The following is a 19,125-nucleotide window of genomic DNA, read 5'->3' as shown; positions in this document are numbered from 1 at the left end:
CACTTTGGTTCTCCTCATCCGGTGGTGGAGGCTGTGGCTGCAGGGACATGTTACTTGCCAGTTGAGGGTTTTGTTGGTAGGTGTGAAGAGGCTGTTCACCAACCTGAACAGAGGCCTTGGAAGAACAGATAATCCTGTAACTTTCCTTCAGTTCTGGGCTCAGTAAAGAACAGTAATGGACAAGGGCATCATTGCTGAACCAATATGGGCACCTGCACTGATCTGAACTTGGGATTCTGTTTCTTGGTGTGGCCAGGCCACTGACTGCCTAGTGCTCTTGGGGGCCCCAAGTGTCTGCTCAGTGGCAAATAAGACCTGATATGTATCATGGTCTCTCTTTTCTACATCCCTACAGGTGCCTTGGGAACACATGTCGCTGTGATGGATTCTGCCCTATTGCACTGGGGTGTGCCAGCCAGAGACTCCTGAACAGAGGCCCTTTGAGTCTTTCTTCCATTTGACATGCTGCTCTCAGTGTAGGATGCATGAATCGTGCTTCCCTTTTGAGCTCTGTGTAAGAGGCCAGATCAACAAGGGACTGGGGAGATTGTCTCTGACACATATCTTGATGGAGATAAATAGCTGAAGACAGGGGTTAACCTAGGAGCACAGGCAGCACACTTTGCTTTTCTAGCAGAGTGCAGAGCCACCTGAAGAGTGTGAGGCCTAAGCGCATATGTGTGTGTGGTGTCTGCGCATGTGTGTGTGTGCGCGAGTGTGTAAGTATGAATGTGCACATGTGTGATGTGTGCATGCATGTTTGTGTACGTGAACGGTGTTTTGTGTGTGTGTGAATGTGCACGTGTGTGTGTGTTTGTGTGCACGCGTCTATGCCAAATGAGTCTCCATGAGGTCAGGGTGACACTGAAGCTGTCTGAATACGCAGGTGCACTCTAGTGCCCTGGGGAGCTTTCACCTTTCTGTTGGCCCCAGCTGGTTGCCCGTGTGCGTGAGAAAGTGCTGATGCCAGTGCCACAATCACTCTGTCAAGTTCCAGCTGAAAGCCCAGGGGTGTGACACTGGGGGTGCGGCCTGGGGAAGGAGAACACAGAGAGTAGCCTGAGACACAATCATCTCGTCTAACCACAGACTCCCCACCTCACACTTCCTTGATTTTTCTCAGTTCTGAAGCCTTTTATGGGAGCCTCTTGCCTTTTTATTCCTTCTACCTTTCATCCCAGAGCCTGCCTGCATCTCTCTCCTTCCTTCAGGCAATCTCTCCAATGTGCTAACTATATGCAGATTGAACCTTGAAAGACACATTGTGGTTTTTTATGTGTGAGTAGTTAAATTTTTGTACATAATCTCTTCCCTTCTTATACATCTTTTTTTCTTTTTTTTTTGTTTTCTAGCTTTATTGAGATATCATTAACATAACACTGTGTAAGTTTAAGATGTACCATGTGTTGATTTTATATTCAGAAATGTTCAAAGGTATACCTATCTTTTATCACCATATCTACTCTGTTACTTCTGACTGCTTGAACACTTCTAAGTACTGTGTTTTGCTTGTGCATCCCCTGGGCACTCAGGACACCCACTGCCAAGCCCCATGCTGTGTTGGGGCTCACAGCCAGCAGTCTCCAAGAACTTCACTCTGACTTGCTGAAATAGCCACCCACAGGGAGCCTGATGGGCTACAGGGTAGTTTTGCAAAAGTGTTATTTAATTGCTTTCTTCTTTCTAATTTGCTAAACTTACATCACATAATTTTTTAGAAAAAAGTGTTCCTCAAGAAATCAAGAAATAATGGAAGCCTCTGCCTCCAGTTAGAAATAGCTAACTCCTGCATTCAGCTCCTATCAGTGCCTGTGGAGAGTATCTTTGGGACAAGGAGTTTTTACAGCTTAGTCCCAGGCAAATTTCAGATTTTGTCTTTCTCCTTCTCATGATCAGTTGGCCAGATATCCCAGCCCAGAAGTTTAAGAAGAGGGAATGGTTTCAGAGAAGGTCAAGGAAAGCTCTTAATAACGTTCTCCATCCCCAGGGTCTCATAGACCACACATGCAGCAAGCACACCAGGGAGGGGTGCTAGTGTCTGTTTGACCTGCTCCCCAACTCCTCTCCCCTAGGGCCATTGAGGGCAGATGGCCCTCTTATTCTAGGGCTGCCATCATGGAAAAAGTAAACAAGTGATATAGCTTTGCAGAAAGCAGCCTGGTAGCCCCCTTCTTACCTAGACTGGCATCCACTGGGCACTCACAGGGAGGGAGAGGAGCCAGGAGCAAAGGGGCAACAGCACTGACCACTTCTAACATGGAGCCAGGGTCACCCACTGTGGCAGCCAGAGCTCTGTTTTAGTCAGTAGCCCAAACATAGAGACATCAGGGCCATTCAGGGGTAGCTTAGAGACCACACGCCCAGAGCTGCCATCTGCTAGACCCACCCAGGATGATGCTCAGTTTTGGGCTCTCAGATTTCTGGGTGTGGTTCTAAGTCAGAGCAGGTAGTGAGGCCCATGGATGTCCCTCCACACCCCGTTCCTGTCCTGTCACAAGCCCTGCCTGAGGACTCAGAGTCCAGGTGGGAACTGAATACATGCTTCTTTGCAGTGAAGCTCAACACCCAGGTCCTAAAGGAAGAAGGCTTTACAAGAGTTTAGACTCTTGCAAGTGGCAGGAGTATTTCAGAGTATGGGCTGTCATGGAAGGGGCTTCCACGGGGTCCACAGAAGAGCAAATGAATACTCACTCACAGACCTGTGAGGCTGCTGAGATTTGGGTTCAAGTGGACTTTAGCTTCCCATTGCTTACTTTTTTGTACTGATGGAACTTTTGTGGGGAGCATGTGTTACTTATGCCCTTTAGAAAAATAGAACTAAAGGTATAAACTAGGGAGACTCTCAAAAGCCTTAGGGCCCTTGTTACCCTGATATCCTACACAAGGCCAGCCCTAAAACACAGTGGTGGATGTGGCCGACAGGAAAGCTGGGCAGACATCACTCTGCCATGTGTTATATGAGTCTCCTTCTCTTCTGGCAAATCACACTGCTCCCTGGGCCCAGGACCATCTTCTGTGGTCAGAAGATGCTGTCCAGTTATGGCACAGGGGTGCTGAACGTCAAGTGAGATGACAAATGTGAAATGCACACTTAGGTGCTATACAAAGTCAGAGTTAATATTATGACTTTCCATCTGCCATCATTGTCCCATCCCTGGGCACCTGCCTCTCACCTAGAGGATGCTGCCAGGGCTCCCTAGGTAGACTTGCAGTGTGGTGGCCCCATGATTCCACACTCTGCTCAGTGTCTGTCCTGGTGGCAGCTGTGGCCTCCATCTCTGGGTCTCCACCCTTGTCCAGAGCTTGCCACTCAGTTGTGCTGAGGTGTTGGAGAAAGTCCTGGAAGAACCAGGGCTGTGTCAGTCTTTAGCAATTTCCAGAAGTGGGTGAGTGGGGCCCCTGTTCTCTGGGGTGGTAGGGATGAGGGTAGCTTGGCTGTTGGGGAGTTGTGGCGGACCTTGAGCCCCTGGAGCTGCTGGCTGGCACCCCTATAGAAGGCCAGTGCCTCGCTCCTGTGCTTGCTCAGCTGGGCTGCCACGTGTAGGCTCTGGTCCTCGAGCTTGTCATAGAGAGTGCGGACACTGAAGTCCTCCAGGGTCTTCAGGGGGAGTGGTTCTCCTGCAGGAAGGAGGCTTAGAGTGAGGCTGTGCAATGGAGCCGGAGGTGGGAGCGTCCGGAGTGGCTGTACAGCTTCCCTCCTTCCTTCCAGCACCGACAAGTGAGAACAGAGGAAGCCTGCATGGGGGGAGGGTTAGCGCTGGGAGGAAAGGCAAGCAAGGAGGCGGGAGACCTTCCCATGCAGGAGGTGACAGTGGCTGTGGAGAGAACTTGAGTGTGAGTGTGACAGAGAGGGGGTCCTGCAGCCTCTGTCCGTCAGGCTTGGCGTCACACCAGAGTTGGGTGGTGGGCACTGCCTCCCTGTTTTGTTGACGGTGGGTCTCACTGGCCTTGACAAGCCAGCAGCTCCTTGAGGAGGCTGTTTGCTGGGTCGCCCAGGCCACATCTGGCTAAGTAACCTTTGTCCCTTCCCTCCACTTGAACTCATCTCACTGTCCCTATGTCTCCTTAACAACCTTGTGCTCCCCTTTGACAGCTCTTGCCCCACCTGTCCCCACTGCTCTGTGGACTCCTGTTTAGCCCCAGGTGTCCCACAGTACCCGGCAGACAGCAGAGGGTCACTAAGTACTCATCTAGCTGAGGTGTGGAGTGTGGTGTAGGCTTCTGGATGGAGTGTGACCCCAGCTGAGCCCAGGGGAGTAAACCAGACAGCTCCACTGAGGTTTCTGGGCCCCATCGTGGTTCTCTCACACCCTGCAGGAATGTCCCCTTGCCAAGGGTCTTAAGCCCCTTGACCTCCTTCTCCCTCAAGCCCACTCTGCTCTGCTAAGGCACATGTGAGCGAAGCAGGCCCCTTTCTGACAGTCTTTCCCCCATGGAGTTGGGTTTTGAAAGAAGAAGGAAGAAGGAAGAAGAAAGAAGAAGGAAGAAGGAATGGAGGTGGCCATGCTGGCCTGGGGCTTGCTCAGAGAGTGGCCTGCAGGAGTGGAATGTGAAGCTGAGTGAGTATCCACTGCCAGGCCATACACTGCTCTTTCCCAGGCCTGGTGGGTGCGTGAGGGGAGAAAGGTAGCCCCATTCATGCTGGCAAAGTGATGTGGGAGTTCTTGTTCTGGGCAACAAATGTAAGCCCAGCCTCTACATGGCCAACTTTGCCTTCCTTTCCTCTCTGCAGCCTGGGTAGGTCTGTCCCTTGAGTTACCAGCCACTCAGGTTGGAAGGCAGTGGGAAGGCAGCTTTCCAGGCCTCTTACACCATCAAGCTTCTTCTTTCTGTGCACCCATCACACCCCCCACTATGTAGGGGCACTTCACCCTCCCCTAGAGGCCAGTCCTCTTACCAAAAGAGCCTTGTGCCAACACCTCCTCCTGTGGGAGATCTCAGCAATGAGCCCCCCACCCTCAGCCCTGAGCCTGAATTGAGACTTCCTTTGAGGGTTAAAATCCTGGTTTTTATCCCTGACTCTGTGTACCCTTCCCTGTGTCCACATTATACACACTTTTCACAGCCCACCCTGCTGATCACCCCTGAGGGGTGATCCAAGGTGGGGAAGGTAGATTTGTCCTGCACTCAGTCAGTTCCCTCTGCCTGCATCAGGGAGGTACTGTCCTCACTGTCCAGATCTATCACTAGGAAAGAGATAACCAGCGTCTGAGCCCTAGGCAGAGTCATAGTCAGGACTGCACAGAGCTAGGCCTGCCTTGGACAATGTGTGTGTGTGTGTGTGTGTGTGTGTGCAATGTGTATATGTGTGGATGCTTGTGGATGTGTGGACGTGTGGTGTGAGGAGGGGTGTGTGGTGTGGACCTGTGTTCAGGTTCAAAGCTAGCAAGACTCCAGTGCTGGTCTGGTCCCATGACTGTGCTTTATAACCACTCACTTCACTGCCTCCTCCAGGTCCTTGTGCACTCAATGTACTTCCTGGGGTCTCTGCAACACTGTAGTTAGGGACAAATGGAGGTAGACTCTAAGCTGTGTGAACCCACATCAAGGAGAGCTTACAGGGCTTTTCCTTTGTCCCTTTGATGTCTGAAGTGAGGCAGTCCAGTTGTTATTCCCAAGCAGGTGAAGGGTGTTGGCAGAGCCTCCTCTCCATGCCCCTCTGCACACACTTCCTCCTCACAGTAGGTACTGGGGGCCAAGTGAGGTTGGGAAGAAAGTGTGGCCCCTCTAGGTCCTCCTGAGAACCAAGGCAATATCCTGTTCTTCAGGCGAGAAGAGGAACTGACAGGGGCAGATGAGTGATCCTGTAAAGGGATTCTGTAGAACAAACTTCATTTTTGCCCTTGTGGTGAGCTAGAGCAAGCTGGCCGTGAGATTGGAGAATTGCCCTTGGGTTCCCAAGAACTCTTGACCAGCACAGCAAAGATTAGAGAGCCCTTGATTCAAGCCCAGAAGCACCTACTCTCTAGCCCTTGTCACTTGGGGATCTCGGGGGATTTCCTTGAGTCTCAATCTCTTTGTCATTAAATAGGGATTGTACAACACCTGAAAACACCCACTTCTTGGTGCCATTGTGAGGATCATATGGAAAGCATGAAGTGTCTTCTAAGCTGTCAGTGCTATAGAAATGTGAGATGTTCCCCAGAATGTACCTGGGATGCAGGTGGGGGTGGAGGGCAGGTGAAGAAGAGAAGGGGAGTTGCTGTGTATAGGTGTGGTACCTGTGCTCCAGGTAATGACTTTCTCCTTGGAATCAGCTCCTTCCCTAGAGCCCCACGGACTGAGTTCTTCATAGGACAGAAGGCTGGAAAGAAGAACCCATACTCAGGTGGCACAGGGCTCACATGGACCAGGAGTGCCAGTGATGAATATCACAGGTCAGCTTAAGAACGTGTTCTTGGGGAACCTGTGTGGTTTAGTTGGTTAAGCATCCAACTTTGGCTCAGGTTATGATCTCATGGCTTGTGCTTTCGAGCCCTGCCTTGGGCTCTGTGCTGACAACTCAGAGCCTGGAACCTGCTTCGGATTCTGTGTTTCCCTTTCTCTCTGCTCCTCCCCTGCTCATGCTCTGTCTCTGTCTCACTCTCAAAAATAAATAAACATTAAAAAAAAAAGAGGGCGTTCTTTCCTGAGTCTCCAGAGCCAGCACCGGGATCGTGAATGTGGGCAGGGCCAGGGTGGGGAGTGGCCACACATGCTGTGGCCCCTAGGCTGGGAAAGGAGTGAAGGGTGGAAGGGGACTCACCTGTCCCTGAGGGGCACATACTCAGCAGGCACATGAGACTCCCCAAGGCCCCTCCACTGGGGCCTCCAAGCCCTTACAGGGCAGGCCTGAGCCAGGGAGGGCCTCAACACAAGGCCAAGGCCTGTCAGCAGCACAGTTGCCAAGCCAACAGCCAGCAGCACTCCTGCAAGGTTAGGACAGAGAGGCGGAGGCCACATGATGACCACTCAGAGCCTCTGCAGGCTTTATGCCTCAGCCACTGCAGGGCTGCTTTCTTCCTGCCCATCTGGGCAAGGGGCCATGACAGACCCACCGTCTGAGGCTCAGCCTGGAAAGCTCAGTGAGATTGCTGACTCATGAAGACAGGAAGGAAAGAAAATGGATGGAAACACACACAGAAGAGGTTAAAATGAACGTCTTGGTGAGCCTATGACTCCACTCAGGGGCACTGTTGACCACGAGACCCTGTTCACAAGAACAGGTCCCAAAACTGAGGGGCTTGGGAGGTAGGAAGAAAGGGAAGGACCCCAAGAAGGAAATTAAATATTCTCTACCTGGCAAATGAAGTCCTAGTTCAGGGACAAGGTTGTCCTAGTGCCCATCTGAAGTCTTTGGGGCCATGCCTAGAGTTACAGGTAGGGCTAGACATGCACTGAAGGGTCCTGCTGTGCAAGGTTTCTCCCATGCCCCCTCCAGGTCATGGCTACTCTGGCCTGGGGTCAGTACCTGTGATCACTGTCCAGTCTGGGCCCAGGTTTAGCAGCCCGTGCCTGAGGACCCCATGCCTGGCAAGCTGATATGGGGAGGAAGGCTGCACAGGGGATAGGCCGGGATCGCAGGCCACTCCTTTCTTCTTCACCAGCACCACAATGATGCTCTCAGGCAGTCTGTTGTCTCGAAACACATATGTGCCTGGATCTAGGAACTGGTGGGCAAACCTGGGGAACGAAGGGCCAGAATATAGGGAAAGTTAGCTTTGCTGGGCTGCTTATACCAGACCGAGTGTGTGAGCTCCTCCCCATGCACGGGAATAATGTGGTCTAGGGAAGCTGCCCATGACTCCCAAATCGCTGCCTTCCATGCATTCAGGAGGCCTCACCTGTCCTTGGTCTTTTCTGGCCTCACCTCCCACATGGTTGACAGACTCACATCCTCCTCTGTGTCTTCCTAGTGCCTCCCTAGCTGCGACCTACATGTGAGGAAGCATGGTTCCTCCAAGTTCCCAGGCAGCTCAGCAGAGATTACCTTGAAAAGTTGAGGTGAGTCTCTCGCACGAGGTGGCTGAGTCTCCTGAAGGCCCCAAAGTCCCAGTTGGGGTTGCTGTTGAACAAATGCTGCATCTGGTACACAGGGTAGTGACTGGCTGAGCGATCTGGGGAAGGAAGTCAGGTGGTGCTGGGTTCTAGGGGGCTCCTCAGCGCCAGCTCTGGGCAGCCCACATCCAGGCAGCTCAGGGTCTGTCCTCAAGACCGTGAGGAAACTGAGAAGACATGTTTTCAATGAAATGACATGTTTCATCCTTTCATGTATATGATAACACACTTAACACTCTTGGTGCCAAGGCAGCCTGCAAAGTGAGCATACCAGCCCATTGCAGAGGCCCCCAGTCCCTGATGCCCTTTGTGGGTGAGCACAGCCAGATGCCCTGGTACTCTCAGAGGTGGGACCTGTTCAGCTTTGTACCCCTGACAGGCAGTGTGCATGTAGCAGGCACTCAGTACATGCTGTGGGGTGGCTGGGAGAATGAGCAGCTAAGGGGGTGGATGGGGCGCCTGGCAGAAATACAGGTGGGCCCAGCCAGGCAATTCCCTCTGCACAGGGGGTCTTTTCCTATGACAGGTATCACTTCTTCTTCCCAAGCACCCCTAACCCCCCTGAAAGATGGGGCTCTGAACTCACCTCCCCCAGCACATGGAGAAGGGGGAACACAACTGCATTCACTTCACAGATGTAAATAGCAAGGCTGAGAGAGGATGCAGGTTGCCCCAGGTCCTGGGGGCTTTATGGGAGACCTGGCCTGGAAACTGGGGCACGAATGTTTGGAGTTCACCTTCTGGGATTTGTTTCCCCTTTTGTTTCGCCTTGGCACTGCTTTGTGGGGAGGAACTTCAGTAGTTATGTGACACATGAAACAAAGCACTTCATCTACTTCTTGGGCCAAGTGGCCATCCTCCTGTTTAAATCAGGCTAAAAGTGTGGCTTGTGCCACATACCCAGTGATCCATCTAAGAACAAAGACTGCAGCATAAATTCCAATACCAGATACTGATATCTTCAGCTTTGCCTGAGGGAGCACCTTAATCTTTGAACCATTATTGTGCTGTTTGTACAGGGCATTCTCTGTACTAATTTATTGTGGTTCTAAAACAATTAGCAAATCAGGCTGCTTTTGCATTTATTTTCTATTCCATACCTCTCTGCTCCATGTTTTTCTCCTCAAAATCTATTCCTTAAAAAATATATCTGTTGGAGGGGGAAAAAAGCCCAACCCACACTGGCCTGGAGCTGGCTGCTCTCTTGCTTCTCTGATGTCTTTTTTTTTAATTTTTATTTTTTAAGGTTTATTTATTTTTGAGACAGAGAGAGACAGAGCATGAATGGGGGAGGGGCAGAGAGAGAGGGAGACACAGAATCGGAAGCAGGCTCCAGGCTCTGAGCCATCAGCCCAGAGCCCGACTCGGGGCTCGAACTCACGGACCGCGAGATCGTGACCTGAGCTGAAGTCGGACGCTTAACCGACCGAGCCACCCAGGTGCTCATCTTCTCTCATGTCTTTAGAGCTGCAGACCTGTGCCTGTTTCTGCCAAGCCAGCTGGTGTCCTGGGACATCTGCCATCTGCATGTGAGCAGGTGGGCTGGGTGTGCAGGGAATGCCCATCCACTCCACAGCAGCACCCCGGGGAAGTGCCAGGCAGGAGAAAGGGAGGGAATTAAGGTCTACTGAGGGCCCGGACTGTGCACAATGCATGCAAGGTGGATGCTGAGCCTGGAGGGATGAGACTTCTTCTCTAAGGGAAGGCTGTCTCACGGAGGAAAAGGTCTTGTTCTGTAAGGTTCCCAGGGGCGGGAGTCACAGGGAAGCAGGCTTCTGCTCATTACAAGGATAACAATCATTGTAAACCAAGGTGTCTCAAGATGGAGGGGGCTACCAGGAGGGGTTGAGAAGTCTGCCTCTGGGGGCTTCAGGCCCTGAAAGGATGACTGTGTGGCACAGAGCAGACATGCGGGAGGGCTGGCTGAGAGCAGAGGTCACTTTGGTGAGTCCCTGCCTCCACCCAAAGCACAAAATCTGACACCCATGGGCTGCAGGGAGCAGTTGCGGAATGTTGGAGCTAGGGCATCTGCTCCAACAAGTGAAGGGAGGCCCACAGCAAGTGACCAATCAGGTTGAGAGCAGGGGGACAGCACAGGCTTGTTACTTGCTACTTCATAGTTGTGGTCTATATGTGATGTCACAGAACAGCCAGGCAGAGGAGGGATGAGAGAGCCCGAGCCTGAGGGAGGGTCTCAGGTACTGAATTAGGGAACTCACTGTGAGGAAGAATGTGAAGCTGGAAAAGAATCACGTCCCCTTCTTTCAGGCAGATCACTGGGTTTGGAATATGGAGATGAATGCCAGGGTCCTGAGGGACAGAGTGCTCCAGGCCTGCAGTCCGGTGATACCTTTGTAGCCAGGGGCTGGATACAGGTGGTTCTGGGAGAGTTTGGGGAAGGAAAGCTGAAGGATCTGGGCTTGTCTGGGGGGGTACACACACCCACCTACTAGCCCTGTCCTGTCTCGATTCCCTTTTAGGAGCAGTTTCAGCACTTCTGGAGCCCTCACCTCCCCAAAGACGGTCTTCCTACATGGCCTTCTGTGGTCCCTGCCTGACTCTCACCTTTTGAACACCAAGACAGGGCCGAGAAGTTTCTGAGGGGCCATCCCTTGCTGAAAGAATGCAGCCATAGCCTTTACCCCCTTGCACTCGCTCTGGGAAAGCCTGGGCTTGGTATTCCTCCTCTGCTTACCAAGGAGGAAAGAGTCAAGCATGTCCACTCTGGAGATGACAAAGCCAAAGATGCCACGGGGACCACATTGGACCAGATGGACCCTGGCATTCTCTTGGAAGAACTGGTCTGGGCCCAGAGTGCTTGATACTTCCTGAGAACATACAGCACAGCATTATATACCTGGGGAGGGCCAGAGGGGAAGCGAGGTTTGCAGAGATGGATGGCCAGAAACCCAGACTGAGCCCTTTGGCACAGCCCCTGGTGATGCTGAGTTCAGGGATATCCACTGTCCACATCCCTCAGGATTTGTCTCCTTCCTTACTGAAACTTGCCCAGGGGGATTCCTATGCCCAGGGCTCCTCTTTATCTTCAGCAAACACCCCTGACTCTTGTCCCTGTCCTGGGTCATCAATTGCTCCTTTTCTATTTGCAAAGTCCTACAAACAGAACAACTTCTTCAGAACAATCATCTTACTATCACCCCAAATCTGCTGTCCAGTGTCACACCAGTGATCTCCCCACCCTTTCAGTGGCAAGTAGACACAGCCATCTAGAACCTTCTGGTAGGCCAACATAAGGGTGAGCAGGACCTGAACTGCATCTGGGCCCTGGTCTTCTGCCCCTCCCACCCTGATGAAGCATCGAGACCCTGAAGAAAGCTTCAGCCAACACCATTGTAGCCAAGAGAAGGTCCGGCCTGTGGCCAGAGGTCCAGCCTTTGATAAGAGGCTCAGGCTCAGTTCCAGCAGGGCTCACACCATTTCTGTGACCACAGTGAGTGGTTTCGTGCCCCTGGGCTTCACTTAACACTCTATAAAGTCAAGCTGTTGCTTTCTCGGCTCTCTTAATGGCTTTCAAATTGGATGGTTGACATTATCAACATAAGAAATACCACTTACTTCCTTTCTGCCTTTCCCTCCGGCCTATGGAACAGAAATTCATGCAGATAGCAACAGACTAGGAAAGACTGGTTATCAAATGGATTTTCCCTTTTTTTTAAGTTTATTTATTTTGAGAAAGAGAGAGAGAGAGAGGAAGAGAGAGACTCCCCAGCAGGCTCTGCACTGTCAATACAGAGCCTGATGCGGGGGTCAATCTCATGAGCTATGAGATCATGACCTGAGCTGAAATCAACAGTCAGATGCTTAACCGACTGAGCCACTGAGGTGGTGCTCCCTCTTCTGCTGCCTGGTTTCTGCAGCCAGGGTGCCTGGGAGATTTTTTTCCCCCTTGTCCCCAGCAGGCAGAGGCTGCCCTTCTATCCCAGCCCTTCCCCGAGGTGGGCTCACCCTCTGGTCATGGTCTCCAGCCTCGCCCTTCACGCTGAGGATCAGCTCCCTGCTGGAACTCCAGGCCAGGGAAAGTTGGGGGGCCTTAGCCAGACACTGGGCATCACAGAGCTCTTCTGCTGAAACATATTCCTGGCACTGGCAGCTGCAGGAGAGGAGAGGTTGGGAGGTCTGTCCTGGTGGGTATGGCGCAGCTGCCCATTCCTGACACCCCTCCACTAGTACAGACACCTCCAGAAGGATCTGAACTGTCTATTCTTCCAAAGAAGTGACTGCACTTTCAATGGAGGTCCATGATGACTCATTAAAATGTGCTCTCTCTGGCCCCTGCTTCTGCACTAGCTTCCAGAACAGGAGCAGTGCCTGGGACAAATCCTAGTTGACAAGCTCAGCATTTTTGTTTTGGGCATCCTGCTGAGGCAAGAGTGAGGAGAGAGAGTTGTTCAGCCTGGAACCAGCAGACCTTCTAGCACAATGGTTCCCTGGCCCTGCCTGCTGGGGGATACCATTCAGTCCACAGGCCAGGGGGAGGACTGGAGAGCCAGACAAAATCAGAGCCCCTTCTCGGCTTGGCATCTAGCCAGGGTCACTCCTAACAGTTGGCTCAGGGACCTGGGGTATGGCGCTCGCTCTGCCTTGCTGCCAGTACCTCCTCAGCTCTGGGCTGCTTGCCTTGGCTGGTGTTGGCCTGATTCCCCTTCTTGGGAAATGCTGACATGGCAGCTTCTGGAAGGAGATTGTATTTGGCTCAGTCTCCCATCAGAGCTGGGTCCTGCCCAACCTTTCCAGAGGGACTCTCTGGGGACAGTCAGGACCTGTCTGGAGACGATGAATTCATTCTGTTCTCAGCAGGTTTTTGTCACTCACATGCCCAGTTCAGCGCTGAGCTTCCCATCCACTGGGTGGCAGAAAGAGGAGCAGTTGTGCAGCTGGGGGGACACACACTTGCGGGTGGCAGCCAGACGTACTTCTCCAGCTGAGCAGCGCTCAGCGACCTGAAGGAGGATGTGGGAGAAGAGTCCTGGCTCTGGAACCCCCTGCAGGCCCAGGATGAGGGCACTCTCAGCATCAGAGAACATTCCAGGGACATGGTGGGGCCTCTGGGGAACTAGGCTCCCTGAGAGGTCATTTAGTCAGCACCCTAAGACTAAGGTTAGGCTTGAGGGTAGAGGGAACCTACAATAGTAATAGAAGACAAGTTTGCTGCTTGGAAGAGGTAACTGGGAGGTCCAACTCTAGGGAGACTGGGTGGAGTGATCAAATTACTCTCCTAAGATCCTTTATAATGAATGCTGAAATTTGTGGGTCAATGATAAGGAGAAATATGTCTTATCATGTGAGCTTTCTAAAGTGTTCTCATTTGTATAGGAGGTAATCCATCCAGCACAAAGGACTACACATTAACCCAACAGACAATGAAAAGCGGCTGGCATGCAGAGGGACCCATAAATGCTACCTCTCCTCACTCTCCTCAAGCCTTCCTTTCCTAAGGCTGAGTGAGGTGTTACCTGGGGCTGACAGTCCTCATCACTGTCGCTCTCCTCACTTTCCAGGCCCCTCCTGCTGTAGGACTCATGTCCTGCCTGGCAGATGCAGGAACCATCTGACTTCTGGAAGACCCTGTTAAGGCCCCGACATGTGCAGTGGGAGGCACCTGGAGATAGAGAAGCCCTATGGCCCATCACAGGTGCCTAACAGTGAACCATGATATGCGAAAGCTCTCTTTCCCTGTCCACAGTCAGGTACCTGATTAGGGTTAGAGTTAGGGTTAGGGTTAGGGTTAGGGAGATCAGATAACCACATTTGCCAGAGTCTGACCTTAGGAGTCTTTGTGGGGATTGAATGAAATCTTCTGAGTCAATGATTCTCAGCCCTGACTTTTAATTAGATTCATCTGAGAAGCTTTAAAAAACATGGATGTCCAAGTTCCCTTTAGGCAAATTTAATAAAAACCTCTTAAGTGAAGCCAGAACATCTACTTTTTTAAAAAGGCCCTTGAGTGCTTTAATGTGTAGCTGGGGCTGCAAATTACTGATATAATTGAAAGCACTTGACACCTCATGGAAAATGTTGTTCCTATTCTCCACTACACAAAGCCTTGTAGGCCTGTTCTGAAGGACTAGCACGGGCCTCTGTCTCTAGACAATAGAAAGAGAGGGAGCTGGAGAGACTGAAGGTCTCTGAAGGAATTTGAAGGATGGTCTAGATTGGATAGACAGAGCCAAGAGAACAGGGATTCTCAGCAGAGGATAAAGTGATGAGTGGGGAAGTTCATATTTTATATGGGAGACCAAAGGAGTCTAGGTGAATGTTCTTCTGGGAGAACAATTTGGGAGAGAGGCAGAGATTGGGACCTTGTAGCTGACTAGGGTTCTTTGCAATTCCAGCTTGTTTGCCCCTGTTGGGACTGTCATCTGCTCAGGAAGAATTAAAAACTCATTTAAAGTTTCGCACATGTCAACTTCCTGAAGATAATCACTCATACACTGTGCATAGTAGCCCAAAGGCCCTCAGCAGAACTTGTTGAATGGATTGAAAGTTGACTTTTTTTTGTGTGTGTGTGGACTTTGTCATATTCTTTCCCCAAATTAATTTAGGGACCACTGACAAGAGAAATAATTATTTATACTGTAGAGAAGGAAGGGAATTAATTCTGAAGTGACACAGAGAACTCTCACCAGTGAGGTTATAGATGGTCAAGCCCTCTCTAATATCCTGAACTTCAGTATGTTCTTTGGCTCATTTGGACCAGGTCCCTGCTGACACCCTGGGCACTCTCAGATCGGATCCAGGAGTCTTTCGTGTCTCATTGTCCAACTGGGCTTCCACTTGGTTTTGTGGGACCTGTAGTTCCACAGAAGAGCCTTGGGGACTTCTTGGGTGAAGGAGTGACTCCATGGGAGCAGCTGTGAGAGCTTGTCCTTTGTTGAATATGGGCTACTCTACTTTTGCATTACTTCACATTAATTTCCTAAATAAACATTATTTTGAAAAACTCTTGGCCTGGCATCTATGACTATAGAAATAATCATGGATCTATATTAAAAGAATCATTGTTTAATATCTTTCCCCAACAATCTCAACTCAACAAGATTTTACTCATTCTCAAGTTCCTGTTTAAATACAATCTTTCCCATAAGTTTCCCTGATCCTTCAGTTCTTCCCATTTTGAACTATCCAGCCTTCCTTGTTTTTTTCTTTCTTGTGGCACTTGATGCTTCTGCCAATTTCTTATATATTTTCTTTCTTCCTATTTTATTTGTCTTCATATCTTCCATAGTGTCTTTGTGGCACTAACAACAATAATTGGAACTTGGCATTTGTGAGCTAACCTCTAAAATAAGTTAACTAAAAAGCCCCTACTTCATCCCCAAAGGGAAAATGGCAGTTTACAAAAGTGCATATACTTACAAGATTTTTTCTACCTTTGACAATGGCAGAGTATCTTCCTATGACATATAACTAGAAAGGTCAGAAAAAATATGGAAAACATCTGTTTGAAGGAATGAAGAACTTAACTGGGAACTTAAGGGGAAAACAATTTTGGAAAGAATGAAAATCCAGAGGGGCGAGCCCCACATTTGGCACCCCGTTTTCCTGAAAGGCATTTACCACTTCAAAGGTACCATTAAGAGGCTGAGATGAGCATAGCTTTAGGATGTCTCATAAGGCTAAGGGGACAAATGGTGTATTTGAGACCAGGGCAATTAGCCAGTTAGAGAGTGGGCATGGGTGGAGACTTACCAGGTGGAGAGAAAGAAGAGCTCCCACAGGGGAGGCAGCCGGCCTGGCCAGGATGGGCACTGAAGGTGCCTGCGGGGCATGGCAGGCACTCTCCAACTGCCCCTGCCTGGCTGCTGTTTCCAAAGGTTCCTGAGGGGCAGGGCCTGGGGCTGTGAGTCTTGGCTGGACAGTAATGCCCCACTGGGCAGGGCTGGCTGTGGTAACTCTCTGTTCCTGGAGGGAAATGGAGGGGAAATTCTGAGCCATGGACTTCAGCTCAGGTGGGGACTAAGAAATGGCAGAGTCCAGGGGAAGAAGGAACTTGGGGTATGGGTGGGGTGGAAAGTGGGAGGGAGATAGCAAAGCAAATACTGTTGAGGGCAGATCTAGATTGTAGGGAGGACAGTGGAGGCTCTGTTCTTTATTGTATCTACCCCCCCCCCCGGCCCAAAACAGTCCTCCTTGACTTTTGGGGCACCACAGAATGCACTTCCATCCCTCTAGCAAACAGAGCAGAATACCCAGCATTGCTGACACACTGGGCAGTGGTTGTCCTGTTTTTCAGAGCACTTGGACCACTCAGTCCAATATGCTAATTTGTACGATGTGATGTACAGTCTGTAATTTTTAGGTCTTTTAAAAACTAACATCAAGACAGGTGTGGTACCAACTTTCTCTGAATCTTCCTTCACCTGTGTCCTCCCCATGTTCTTGGGTCTTTCTCATCAGGTGGCTGGTCTAGCTGAGAAAAACTAGCCCCTGTTCCTCTGCCTGCTCCCAGGGGTTCTGTGGGTCCTCCCTACCTGCCACCTGCATCTTCCTCACCGGGCTCTGCCCAATTCTGACTTGAGGCCCCAGCCCCCCTCTCTTGCTCACATCCAGGCTTCCCAAACTCACCCTGGTGGCAGCTGAATCCAGGGGGGCAGGGCTGGCAGGCTTGGGAATCCAGAGCCAGGCTGCGGTAGGTGCCTGCTTCACAGAGGTGGCAGCAAGTCTCCTCTGAGACCCTGAGGCCACTCCTGTTCAGTGCCTCGGAGCCCCCAGGGCACTCATGTGGATGGGCACTGCCCAGGGGACAGTAATAGGGAAACAAACAGCTGCACAGAGACACAGAGCCCAAGACTCTAGTTTCATGTTGATAAGGGGCTGTGTGTGCTATTGGCTCTCATCTCACTAGCAGGGTTCCCCTCAACTCCCCCATCAACATTCCCCATGCTTGACCCTTAAGCTGCCTGGGGGAGGGGCAGCTCTGATATTATCCCAGACAGGGGGTCATGGGCTGGGCTTTGTGTCCAGTGTGGACTAAGTAGGTCCAGGTGTCATCCTGGAGGAGGGAGCCACATCCATTGGCCAGGTCATTGGGCAGTGGCCAGACCTCTGCTCCCTGCCCACTTCACCCTGGGCAAAGGAATGAGTGGAACAAATCTGACTGGCTCTGGATGGGGGGACACAGTGGGAGTGCTGGGAGTGTCAGTCCTGGACACAGGATTGGGGTTGCCAAATGAAATACAGTGCATCCAGTCATATTTGAATTTCAGATAAACAGTGGTAATTAACAATGAATAAACAATGAGTATAAGTACTCTCACATATTGCATGGGCCATACTTATACTAGAAATTTGTTGTTTACTTAAAATTCATACTTAACTGGGTTTACCTGTATTTTTATTTGCTAAATCTGGCCGCCCCACACAAAATGGCCCTGGAAACTAATGAAGGGCATCTCAGTGGGATTTGCTTCCTCACCCTCCCTTCCTTTTTAAGGACAGAGGCAGGGACTGAAGCATGTAAACACTGTAGCTGGGAAGTCCAAGCAAAGGGTTACCCAGTACTTGTCTCAGGGTCCTGAATCCTTTGGGACTCAGGGGTTTGACTCCTCTCTGGAGATCCCTGAGGCTGAGACACACAGGCAGGGGAGGGTACTCACAGCTGCCCTGGGCCAGTGTAGGTGGAGGAGCCAGCAGGGCAGGCATAGCCCCCAGGACAAAGTGGGGGGATCCCTGTCTGGGTCTCACAGTAGGAGCCAGCCCTACAAGTGACCTCAGCCACAGCACCTGAGGGAGACAGGAACAGACCAGTGCACCTTGGTCTTGAGGGTATCCAGGTGGCACAGATCCAACCAAGACTGAGTGGGCCATGGGGGGCTGGGCAAACGGCTTGCTAAGACAAGCAGGTGGCCATGCCTTGCCTGCATGATGCGCCCAGTGCTGATAAGACTTGCCTGAGCACCTGGCCTAAGCCTTGGGGGTGAGAGTACAAGGGATGGGAGCAGTGGCTGGGGAGGGAGGGATAGGCCAGCAGTCTCACCTGCAGGGCATTCAAATCCAGCTCTGCAGGGGATCACAAACACATTTGCATGATCCCTCAGCTCGGCCTGGGGGCAGTAGTGGCCAGGGGGACAGAGCTCACAGTCTTCTTTTGATGATGCCCCTGGTTTTGTCCGAAAGGTGCCAGGTGGGCAGAGAAAGGCACCCTGATCACCTGGACACCAGTAGCCTGGAGGACAAAGGTGGCTTTCAAGGGAGGAGAGACCTGGGGGCAAAAACAGCAGGCATGGCCATGGGACCCCTGATGGCCTCTTATCTCTCCTCCACAGAGGTCTCAGCCTCTGGCCTAGAGGTAGCCTCTCACCTGGGGACACACAGAGGTATCCAGGAGGGCAGGGGAGGCACTCTGCCAGACTCTGGCCTCCTTCTGCAGGCAGATAGGTGTGCTCAGGGCAGGCCTGAGGGGTTCCTGGGCTGGTCTCACTCCCTCCAGGGCAGTAGTGGCCGGCAGGGCAGGGGTGGGTGGCCGGGTCCCCTGGAGAGCAAAGGTTGTGATCACTTTCTGTCCTCTCTTCCTGCCCAGCGGGCCTCCCTCTGCCCTTCTCAGGACCAGTGCACTCCTGGTACAGGTATCTCACCAGCTTTGCACCAGCGCCCAGCAGGGCAAGGCCCACATTCCTCTTGCTGCTTGGCTCCGGGGGCAGCCGCCATGGTGTGAGGTGGACACAAGGTGGGTTCTCCACTGCCCTCTGGGCAGTAAAAACCTGGAGCACATGGGGTCACACCAGATCTTGTGGAAGGCAGGGAGGCTGCTCCACCATGGCAGGTTGGCAACAGCATGTATCCAGGGGTGGCATGGGGGATTCTACTGGCCCAGGAGTTGAGAGGCCTGGATGCCAGTCCTGGCTCCACATAAGATGTTTGTCAAATCACTAACCATCTGAATTACATTAGGTGCCTATCATATGACATACATATGATGTATGTAATTACATACACATGCATATGCAGATACATATTAGATGTATAACACTGGGGTCCACTACTTTTTATGATTTTTTAAAGTAACCTCTATGATCAACATGGGTCTTGAACTCATGACCCTGAAATCAAGAGTTGCATGCATGCTCT

At 51.4% G+C, this 19,125-nt stretch overlaps 2 long non-coding RNA genes across 2 annotated transcripts; one reads left to right on the top strand and one right to left on the bottom strand.

The window, feature by feature from the left end:
- Window positions 1-3,030: 3,030 nt before the first annotated feature.
- On the bottom strand, window positions 3,031-7,022 carry LOC125934175 (uncharacterized). Its single transcript, XR_007461258.1, has 3 exons — window positions 6,222-7,022; window positions 3,458-3,618; window positions 3,031-3,339 (listed from the first exon to the last, which is right to left on the bottom strand). It is a non-coding gene; the product is annotated as an uncharacterized LOC125934175 (long non-coding RNA).
- A 3,128-nt stretch (window positions 7,023-10,150) lies between these two features.
- On the top strand, window positions 10,151-11,562 carry LOC125933637 (uncharacterized). The gene is made up of 2 exons (XR_007461036.1): window positions 10,151-10,412; window positions 10,518-11,562. It is a non-coding gene; the product is annotated as an uncharacterized LOC125933637 (long non-coding RNA).
- Window positions 11,563-19,125: the final 7,563 nt, after the last annotated feature.

The sequence above is a fragment of the Panthera uncia genome (genome assembly GCF_023721935.1).
Source record: "Panthera uncia isolate 11264 chromosome A1 unlocalized genomic scaffold, Puncia_PCG_1.0 HiC_scaffold_16, whole genome shotgun sequence".
Taxonomy (NCBI): Eukaryota; Metazoa; Chordata; class Mammalia; order Carnivora; family Felidae; genus Panthera; species Panthera uncia.
The sequence above is the reverse complement of the archived record's forward strand: the minus strand, read 5'-3'. Positions and strand labels throughout refer to the sequence as shown.